Here is a 12,171-nt window from a genome sequence, read left to right on the forward strand (position 1 = left end):
AGATAAAGATAGGTCGAAATTTGTGTGTATGTGTGGATACATATGTGTGTCTATACATATATATACACATACACATATACACCTATACACACACCTGTACACAAATAATCACCTATATACACAAATACACACACACACATATATATATACATACACACATATACATATATACACATATATGCATGGATACTGTAAATATAAAGGATGTGACATGACATGATTGGATGTGTATATACACATAAAACATACATGTAAGCCATATACTTTTACATATCATATATGCTATACACATCTTTTTTCCACATTCTTTATTTCAAGGCTGACTGTATATCCATTATTTATTGTTTCCCATGATACTTATTCATTATTAATGTATACACACATATGCACATATAGGTATATATTCGAATATGTATGTTTATATGAATATATGCATCTTTGTATAAAAATTTATAATGTGTGGTCAACTCTATGCACATGTATGAACATTTATATTTGTGCACTTATGCATAATACTTGATTTTAGCAGTGGTATTCACAACTCTATATAATAAACGATACTATAATGGATGGATATAAGTATACAAATAAAAACTTTAAGCAAATAAAAATGTTAGCAGGATTAAGAAATTAATATAAGTGGGTATATCACATTCAGGGAGTTTCCACTGCAAAAGTACACCAAGACAAACAATACTGGTCACTATGATGGAATGAGGAGAAATAATAATTTTGGAGTAAGTCAGACATCTTTTGTTAAGGGAAACTAACTCTTTATAACCTGATCATTGAAAACACTTGAATAATGTGGGCTTAACATCTTTGCACCTGTTTTCTGACTCTTGATCTTTAAGAAGAACAAAGATAAAGGGACTTTGTGATTCAATGTTGCTTAAATAGATGAAACTATATTCTTAAAAGAAATATTCTCCTGCGAACTGAATTGGAACAAATGCTTTTTAAAATCTTTCAAATATATTGCACTTGTATAATTATTGAACTTTTATCTGTAATGAGGGCAAGTGCATATAACTTTAGTATAAAATAATATTTCCAATAGGTTAAAGGGAAGAAAAATAGATCATATCTTGGCAAAACTCATTAAGCATATTTCTCACTCATCAAAAGACAACTTTTTAATGATGCAATTGTCTTTTCCAACTGAAAATCCAAGTGGAAGCCCTATCATACTTGTGTCGAATAAATGTTATAACAGGCCATTGGACTTTGTAGGTTCCTACAAGATGATAGCTAGCATTTATATGGCTCTTACTATATGCCAGATGCTTTATAGTAATATTTCATTTGATCTTCTCAAAACCCCTATGAGAAAACTGCTATTATCACCATTTAACAGATTGGAAATTAAAGCAAGCAGTGGTTACTTGACTTTGCCAAGGTCATGCAGCTAGTGTCTGAAGTCAGATTTGATTCCAGTCTCAGAGTTTTATCTACTGAGTCACCCAAATTCATGCCTTCTTTCCTTCCAGCAGTGTCACTCTAAAGCATTAGTGTGGTGTATTATATAAAAATTCAGCCCTGAAGCCAAAAGTGACTTGGGCTCAATTCTAGTTTCAGATGTATACTGGCTATGTTATGTGATCCTGAGAGGCCACTTAACTTCTGTCAGTGTAATTAGCCAAGAAGGAGCTGACCTCCATTAAAAGAGGGAGCTTCCTTGCCTGACAGGAAGTTCCTTTTACCCATGAAATAACAGATTCAATTCTATCTGCATCTGTAAATGTAAAAAGCAAGAATGTACTTCTCCATATTGTCTAATTCTGTGACTTTATGACTTTTGTCTATTCTGTGACTTTATGTTCCTATGCAAGATGACATCAACATGCATGATGGTTTACCAGTTCAGTCAGTTTTCTTCCTGGGTTTTTGTATTCCCTAAATGCTGATTCAGTTCAATTCTGTGTATAATCTGTCTTTTATAAGCAATAATATTAAAAACAATATATGCAGAAAGTTATGCATAATACCATGTCCTTTATGTTGAAGATTGGTTTAAAACATTTTATTTCAATTTCAACCCAAAGGGTTTCATCATAATTTCATAACCTTTCTATTTCCTACCTTTCTATTTTCTTTTAAAGTTCGCCTTCCTCCAATTCCCCAAGGAATACTCACTTATATAGTACCTATTATATGTCAGGCACTATGCTAAGTGCTTTTACAAGTGTGATCTGATTTGTTTTTCATATTAATCCTGGAAAGTAGGTGCCACTATTATCCCCATGTTAGAGTAAAGGACAATCTAGGGGCACAGGCTGCTTTACCGTTCCTCATGCATCGTTCTTCACCTACTTAATGTCTGCATTTTCACTGCCTATCTATCCCCCAAACCCATAACTTTCTCCCTCTTCATCTCTGCCCTTTAGTTTCCCTGTCTTTCTAGAAATCTCAGCTACAGTCATATTCTTCAGCTTTCCTTAATCTTAGTGTCTTCCGTCTGATATTATCTACAACTGAAACTCTACATATTCTGTTTCTATATGTCTGTTTGCAGGTTGTCTCCTGCACTACACTGTGAGCTCTTCAACGTAGAGATTTATTTTTGTCTCGCTTTTTAAAAAATATTTTTCTTTGTATTCTCAGCACTTATCTAAATGCCTGGCACAAAGTACAAGCTTAGTCAAAGTTTGTTGGCTAACTAAATAAATTGAAATCTTGTACTATAATTGCTTACTAGACTGTACTCCTTGTTGTAATTCAGTTGTTTCACAAATGTCTGACACTTTGTGACCTCATTTGGAGTTTCTGTGGCAAGTATACTGGAGCGATTTGCCATTTTTTTCTCCAGTTCATTTTACAAATGAGGAAACTGAGACAAACAAGGGCATATGACTTGTCCAGAGTCATAGATTTGAACTCAGGTGTTCTTGTCTCCAAGCCCAGAACTCTATCCACTGTGCCACCTAGTTTTCCAGAGTATACTCCTCACCTTCAGTTTGACAAATTATAGTCTGAGTACTTAGTATTACTGAAGTCCCAGAAACAGTCCTTCTTTATACTTCTCAGAAGTAATTAGCTTAGCCAACAACCAGTCAGCAAACAATAAAGAATTTTCTTTCTAGTGCTTAGCAGTCTTACAATCTCACTGCTGCTGATTTAAAAAAAAAGGTTTGTAATGTAAGACTTTATTCACTCTTATCCCACCTTAAAAGGTAACAAATTGTGGACCAAACAGGGGTGAAAGAAGAATTAGATTTGAGTTCGACGTTTAAGAAAGAGAAACCTAAGGTTAGAAGTTCAATTCATCCAATAATGTATCAATTCATTAATAAAAATGGAAAAAACTCAAATTTAGAGTAGTATAGTGCCTAGCACATAGAATATACTTAATGAATGCTTTTCTTATTGACTGAATGACTGAACCCAGGTCAAACTGACTCCAAATCCATCATTCTATCCTCTGTGCTACTCTACTGCATTATATCTCTCACCATTCCAATTTATACTATATAAAGTAATCTTCCATAAGGGCAGATCTGCCCATGTCACTCTCCTACTCAGTGAACTCCACTGGCTCCCTATTGGTACTAGAATCAAATATAAACTCCTCTATTTAGCTTTTAAAGTCATTCCCTTGCTTAACTGGACTTGTTCCAACTTCAGTGAACATCACTCCACCTCTTTCAGTCAGCAATACATCCAAGCTTGTCTTCTCTCTGCTCATCACATGATATTCCAATTCCCTTCTTCATCCCTTTGCATTGGTTGTTACTGGTGTCAGGAATATACTCTTTCCTCACATTCACTACATAGATGTCCTCCCTCCCATCAAAAAGAATCTTAAGCACCATCTTCTTCATCAAAATCTCCTGATCCTCTCAAATCCTGGTGCCCTCCTTCTCAAACTATTATATAGATATATATGGATATATCAATATATCTATATCTATAGATGTCTATAAATATATAAATATAGGTGTGTATGTGTATATATGTATACACATGTACATACATATATATAATACTTTACTTATGTTTTCATTTATGCTATTTATATTTATTTTGTACACATTTGTGTACATATCCTACTTATCTCTCCTGAGACAATATAAGTTCCTAGCAATGGGAAATAGTTTCACTTGTTTTATATTATCCTCAGTTCCTAATGCAGCGCCTATAATCAACCTATATGAGAGATCATCAAGTATCGAGAAAATGAGCAAACCTAAGAGAGCACCCTAGGTCATACCCATTAATAAATAGTAAATTAGCAGTCTTTAAGCATCTACTATGTGTTAGGCACTATGCAAGGTACTTAAGATAAAAAGAAAGTAATAAGATAGTCCTTGACCTCAAGGGGCTCACAATCTAATCGGGGAAGAAAACACATAAAGACTCTGAAAAGTGATGGGAAGAGAGGACCCTTGGACATAGGAAAATGCTGAAATACTACAACTGGGATGGAAAATGATCTAAGGAGGTGTGAATTTCTACTGAAAATACAATCCAGGAGGTCACCCAGTAAGAAATGACAAAGTGATTTCCCTGGTTGCTCTCCTCAAACGGTTTTTGGGGAGTTCCCAGTTGCCCACTCCTTATTCTCTCTAAGTTTAGGATCTGATTTTTGTCTTGCAGAATGATGGGTTTCTGAAACTCATGAAAGTGAGGAATACACAAAGGAAGTCAATTCCCAGATTTCCTTCCTCTAACAGAGGAAGAACAGAGTCTGGAGGGAGCTCCCAAATGTCTCCTTCTCACCCTCTCCAACAAGAAGGAGGGAAGGATCCCAGGGGCAGAGGGTGCAGAGCTGATTCATACTGTATAATCATATGTTTTTGAAGATCATGAGATACAGGAGGTGAATTTTTCAAAGAAGATTTTGAAAAATTAGTAAGACAAATAAGAGGATAAGCAGAGAGCTGTATCCCAAGAACTGATAGAAAAGAATTTCCAGGAGAAAGAGATTGTCAGCAGTGTCAGGGATGTTAAACACTGAGGGAAAAAAGTTATTAACTTATCATTTGGTAATAATGAAGGAAACATTTTCATTCAAGTGCTAGTGTCCGAAGCTGGAGGGCAAGGGATTGCAAAATGGACAGAAGATGAAGGGAAGAAATAGAAATGATGATTATTAGAGACTGTTTTTCTCAGAGATTGGTAAGGGAAAGGAGAAGGTTAAGGATGATATTTGAAAGAATGGTGTGTTCAAGTTAAGGTATTTTAAGGAAGACAGATCTGGGAATTGGAGAAAAAAGGTAATTTGTAAAGAGAATTATGATGAAAGAGAAAGGTGGAAACGACAAATTACTGCTTCAAATATGTTGATTTTTTTCTTCAAAATGCTGTATTCATGGGAGAAATAGACCAGGATCACATATACTGAGAACGTAAAAATAAAGTGAGATTTGCACTGTTCAAGGGAGTATCCATATCAGTAAAGTCACAGAACCACTGACATACTAGTTATCCTGATTGTTTTTCTTGATAGTTAAAATGGGAATAGTACCCAGTTACCTCACAGAGTTGCCCTGAAAATGCACCTTTAAACATTAGGGTGGTATACAGTGTAATTTCTTATTCTTCTGAAAATCATCTTGAAAACAAGCAAGATATTAATGTGTAATTGGGGAACTAACAAATGCAAGAAATAATGCAGCCTTATGAGAATCCTCTAGAGACATTTTGGTAGAGGACGTGTCAGATTTCCAGCTGCCTGGCATGAAAGTTAACAGTGGGTGGATATAGAATTAATCCCTCACTCCACAAACCCAGCCCAACTGACTACACACACACACACACACACACACACACACACACACACACACACACACACACATTCTGAAGGGAGAAAAGATCAATTGAATAATTTATAACTCCTCTGTGTGCAACAGAAACATTTTCTGAAAGAAAAATAAGGAACCAGTTCAAACTTCCCTGATCAGCTTTAAAAAAAAGTCACCAAAAGCATGTTCTACTCAAAAGACCTTCCCAGATTAAAGATGATATACATTATTGTCAATTAAAGCTATAATTATTGTTATAGGTCAGACCTACACAACATGGCAGTAGGTAGGGGCCAAAATAAAAGTAGACTAAACTTTTTCAGGCACAAGATAGATTCTTAGGGCCTCACTTTCCAAGTAAAATTATAATAACAATCAAACTATTTTGCAAATAAATTATATTTAAAAAAGGAAAAATTCAATTAATATTAATTAATTAGACATTACTTGAGCTTTATTTATTACAAAATACATTAGTATTTTAAAAATTACTTTGCTAGCAGTACAAGTTTTAATACATTTTTTCAGGTTTTCTTATTATTTACATTTAGTTAATGGAACATGTTACCTTTCTTGTCAGTTTATCATATTTTACCTTCAGGAAAAGACTTTCCATCAGCAACAATTTCTTTAGAAATCTGACAACTAACCTTAGTAGCCACCCCGTTTTCTGAGTTTGCTTTCTTGAAAAAAAAAAACAAACTATTGCTCCTCACTGAAATTTTTTGACAATTTGAATGCTTTAATTTGTTTTACATTGGTGTCCAATTTACTTAAGTCAGGATGTTTTGATTTGAAATGGTGATAAAGATTGTATTCCTTGGGAACAGCTATAACGTCTCAGCAAGCAAGGCACAATATTTTGTCTCTCATGTAAGTAAACAAGTATCTATTTGTCCTCTCTGGATTGTCCTGCTTTGATCTTCCATTTCTTTTTACCACCCATTTTACAAAGTCACCTCAAACGCATTAATGTTAGAAACAAAAAAATCTCCACAACAATTGTTCACATACAAAGAAATACTGAACTGAATATCTGACCTTGGAGAGAGTGTCAGACACTCACGCAACTTGAAGGGCAGCTGCACAGCAAAGGAAGGGAAGAACCCTTTGTGTTCTTGCCACTCATCACAGAGTGGGCATCAACTGCATTAATATGTGACTATACTCACTCTTTACCTGTTCAATGCCAGCAATGAACAAAAACACAGCGAAAAGATACAACTCTATCTCCTCTCAGACTAGAAAGAGACTGACAATGGTTGGTTGCCATGGGTCATGTAATAAACAGGAGACAGTATACAGTGGCATTATATGTGACAAGTTATATGAAGGTCACAATAGTGACTAATGAAAGGCAGATTAAGTGGGGCACAAAGCACTCGTTACATCGTTACATTCTTTCACATCTTCTACATTTTTCATGGGTTACCGGAAATCCTGTGGAGACTTGAAGTGGCCCGTGACCAGATGTTGTACAGTCCTCTTATAAGTCATTTCTTATTTTTAGATTAGCAAAAAGTGATTTGCCTCCTATCAATCAGTTAACCACTCTGAGCATTAGTTCTTTCATCCAAGAACTGTAGGAATTCTAATGTACGATATTTATTGGCTTTTCCAACTCTAAACTGCCAGGATTCTCCAAAAATGATGTAAAGTGTTCTTTGTATATCTTTATTACATTGGTGGTCCTTGTGTTGTCATGGTTTTGCCTATTTTATGATATTTTCTGTGTCAGGTAAGGTAGTGTCAAATGGGACTAGAAGACTATAGACTTCGATTCTAGGCTCTGCCACTAATTACTTCTGTATCATCAGGAAAGGCATTTGGAACATTTGGCAGCAAAACTTTGAAACAAAGAAAATCTCTATTGGATGGAGAATAATGGAACAAGTTATGATATAAAGAACTTGTGAAATAGTGTATGTGCTCGTCCTTCATTGCCAAAGAAGACCATGCCATCAGAGAAATAATGACATGACTTGCCCTTGACTTGGTTTGGAGTGAGGGAGGGTTGTGCAGGTCACCAGCCTCACTTCTCCTCCAGAGCCATCTGAATCCAGTGACCACATATTCATCAGGATGACTGGAGATGACCCAGGATGAGGCAATTGGTGTTAAGTGAATGACTTTCCCAAGGTCACACAGCTAGTGAGTGTCAAGTGTCTGAGGTGCGATTTGCAATCAGGTCCTCCTGACTCCTGAGCTGGTGCTCTATCCACTCTATCCACAGCAGCCCCTGAGAAATAATACTTTGCTGTAAGAAAGAGGCAATATATGAGGAATTCACAGAAACACGAGAAGAAATGTAAAAGCTGAAACTGAGTGAAGTTAGGTAGAAATAGGACAGTTACATAGACAATGACTTTGGTAAATGGAAAGAACTGTAATAACAGGGCTAAATTCTTAGTAGTGACCAATATGGGCCCTGGTAAGGATATAAGGAAGCACTTCCTTTCTTTCATGAGAAAGAGACAGGGGTATACAGATTAAAAATTTTGCACAGGCTGTGGCATGTAATCACTGACTGATTTTGCTTAACTGTTTTGATTTGTCACAAATACTTGTGAGAAGAGCAAATAAATTTAGAAATAACTGTGATATGTTAACAAAAACATCAATACTGTTTATTTTTAAATCAAAATTATTTTTAAAGTTCAAGAAATTTGATGATGCAAAGGATAGAGTACAGGGGCTGCCATGAGGAAAACCTTAGTTTAAATCCTATTACTCATACTAGCTGTATGACCATGAGCAAGTTACTTAAGCACTATTTGCCTCAGTTGACTCATGTGTAAAATAAAGACATTAACAGCAACCAAGTCCCAGGGTTGTTGTGAGGATAAAATTAGATAATATTTGTAAAATATTTTGCCAACCTCAAAGTACCACGTAAATGATACCTATTATTATTAGTAGTAGTAGTAATAGTAGTAGTAGTAGTACTAATGACCAATGTTCTACTTTCAGAATTCAGTATGAATTATGACTGTGACTATGACTACATCCATTTTTAGATGTAAAGTTGTATGAGTCGATAAACAATTTTAAATTATTATGTGTGTTTCATATTTGTTCTATCTTGGCTTTTTTGAAATATTAACACATTGATAGTTTGTTAATGCTAAATCCTTTCTCAGTCAAAACAGTCACTAATGATTACGTCACTCAGAGGGACCAATTTGATCTTAATGACTTTTTGTTTATAACAAGAATATTTTTAAAAGTTTTGTAATGTTTGATTGATGCTTTTTGTCTTTATGTTAGCCATTTTAATTCCCTATCCATCTGCACCTACTGAAAGGTTTCCCTTATAACAAATAATAATAAGCAAAAAATGTTTCAGTAATTGCATCTGAGAGTGCAAAAGTTATTTTGTCCCAGTATTCCCCCACCTGTTTGCCATGGTGGGAAGGATAGGGGACTTGTACAAGGCTTTCAGGAAACAGATTGTTGTGAAAAGGAAACTCTCTCTACTTAATTAGTAGGTGGACTATCTTGTCTAACCCCTTGCTTCCAAAATATACATTGCTAAGACAACTTAATACCTATAATAGTTTTAAGATATCTCGAGGAGTGAAAGTCCCATGACCCAATTCACTATGATTAATGCTAATTATCATTCTCCTACCTCTTGCTGTTGAGGCAAAAATATTTATTTTATTTGGGTGATTTTCTATAACAGTTACCATTGTTACAATGAATGAATTAGCACATTCAATTTGGATGATTTCTTAAGCATGCTTTGCTCTTAAGAGAGGGAACTCTCCTTTTCCTTAAAAAATTATGCAACTTAGATCTAATGGTTGATAGTGTATGGATAAACTCTCAATGGTGATTGAGCAAGTTCTCCTCATAGGCAGTATCTTTTTCAAGCACATACCATAAACAATTGATCCCTCTTACCTAATGAACTTCAGAGTTCATTAGTCCATTCAGAGTTCCATCTAGAAAAATTGCTTTGCATCATTTTATACACTATTTTCTTTTTCTTTCTAATTCCAAATCCATTTCTGAGACAAAACTGCCAATGGCTTAAACATCCATAATAATTATCTATATTGATGTTCACTTGTTTGATATGAATACATACATACATATGCATAGCACATATGTAAATGTGTGTTCATATCAAACAAGTGGAGAGGGGGTGGTAATAAGAATGATCATTCATATTTCAAAAACCTATTCTCCTTCTAAGGAGATATTTAAAAGTTGTACAAAGAGTTTGTAAGCAATCAAAACATCCATTCAAAATCTTAACCAGATTATTCATTCTGGAATATAAGCTCACTGATAGAAGGTCTATTCAAAATATTCCTTATAGTTCATTCATAAGATCTCAACTTGATTGAACATTAATGTCACAACCAACACCAAGACACTGATAAAAATGGAAAATAAATATTGTGACTGTGGTGAATGCTAGCTACCATCAGATTCTTTAGAAGCAGGTGGCAGGAAAGTATAGAGTGCTAGGCCTAGAGGAAGGAAGTCCTGAGTTCAAATCTGGCATTAGACACTTATTAGCTGTGTGACCCTGGAAAAATCTTCTAACTTATGTTTGTCTCAGGTTCCCATTTATAAAATGGAGATAATACTAATATCTACTTCATAAGGTTGTTGTAAAGATTAAATGACATAATATTTGTAAAAGCATTCAGGACAATACCAGACACATAGTTGTAGGGATTGTATCATCCCTCCTCCCTTTACCAATATTGTGAATATATTGCTTACTATATTGTTTTGTGTTTCAGGCTTCATATTTTTAAATCATCATTCATTTAATGATGCTTATAGCAATGTCAAATCAGAGCTTCTCTCATTTTGCCTTTAATTCTTTAACATTAAAATTTCAGTTATTTTTATTACTTCATCTTTGCAAAATAAAATGAATTATTGTTTTTTGAATACACTTCCTAAAAAATAGAAATATAATTTTATTTTCTAACAGAATAGGAGACGTAAAGCAATTGTGTCCATAATTTTATTTTTTTCCTCTTTTTAAAATTTTCAAATTTCACTTCCACAAAATTTTGAATTTCAAATTTCCTGCTCATCTCCACACTCTCTCCACACCAGGACGGCATGTGTTCTTCCCTCCAATCTACTCCTGCCCTTCTCTCCTTCTCTTTGATTTTCCTGTAGGGCAAGATGGATTTCTTTGCCACATTGCCTATATATCTTATTTCTCAATTCACGCAAAAGCAATTATTAACATTCATTTGGAAAGCTTTGAGTTCCACATTATCTCCCTTCCCCCCTACCCCAATGAGAAGGCAAGCAATTCAATATAGGTTATACGAAAGTCCTATTAACTACATTTCCCTCTATCCTATCCAGCCCTCCATTTATTTTATTTTCTCTTCTAACATGTCCCTCTGCCAAAGTGTTTGATTATGATTACCCCTTCCTCCAATATATTGTCTATTATCCCCCTGACTTTTCCCTTTTCCTCTGCTTTCCTGTAGGATAAGATAAACTTCCATACCCAGTTGAGTGTGTATGTTATTCCATCCTGAAGCCAAATCTTATTAAAGGAAGGTTCACTTATTCCCTCTTATCATTCCCTTCTCCCCTTCCATTGTAAAAGCTCTTTCTGCCTCATTGATGTGACATTACTTACTACATTCTACCTCTCCCTTTTTCTTTCTCTTACTACATTCCTCTCAACACATTATTTTCTTTTTTAGATGTCATCCCTTATATTTAGCTCACCCTGTGCTCGCTCTCTCTCTCTCTCTCTCTCTCTCTCTCTCTCTCTCTCTCTCTCTCTCTCTCTCTCTCTCTCTCGCTCTCTGTTAAGTGGAGGGCTTCCCATGCTTTATTTCAGCAGCTGTTGCCATCACCTAGGGGCAGGGTCCAGGGCTTGGGCTGGGGCTAGAGTTGTATCACGCTTCCCTCTATGTCAGGTAAAATACCGTTCCTAATGACCTTCGAAACAGCCTCTGGCTCCTGTTGGTTGAGAACTCTGAAAACCACAGCAACTGCCAAAATTCAGTCCCCAAAGGCCTTCTCTACCTCTGTCCACTGGTGGGGCCCACATTGAATTAAGCTACTCTTCCAGCCCATCTCAATAGACTCTTCCAGTCCATGTCCCAGATTGCCTTGGGCTGGAAATCTTCAGCCTGTCATTCTGGCCTTATACTGCTCCAGAATTTGTTCAGAGCCATTTTGTGCTGTCTTTTTTTTTTTTGGTGGTGAGGGGAGTTGAGGGGAGAGCTCTATCAGGTCTCTGATTGTACTCTGCCATCTTAGTCCTCCCCCTCTGTGTGCTTTTTAAATGCCATTACAAGCACTTTCCAAATAAATAAGGAAAACTGATGAGGAGACATTTAAAAAATTTTACTTCAAACAATAATAGATAAAATTTACAAAGCACTTTAAATATGTTTTCATATTGGGTCATGACAAGAGCCTCATG

The sequence above is a fragment of the Notamacropus eugenii genome, chromosome 1 (assembly GCF_028372415.1).
Source record: "Notamacropus eugenii isolate mMacEug1 chromosome 1, mMacEug1.pri_v2, whole genome shotgun sequence".
NCBI classification, from domain to species: domain Eukaryota; kingdom Metazoa; phylum Chordata; class Mammalia; order Diprotodontia; family Macropodidae; genus Notamacropus; species Notamacropus eugenii.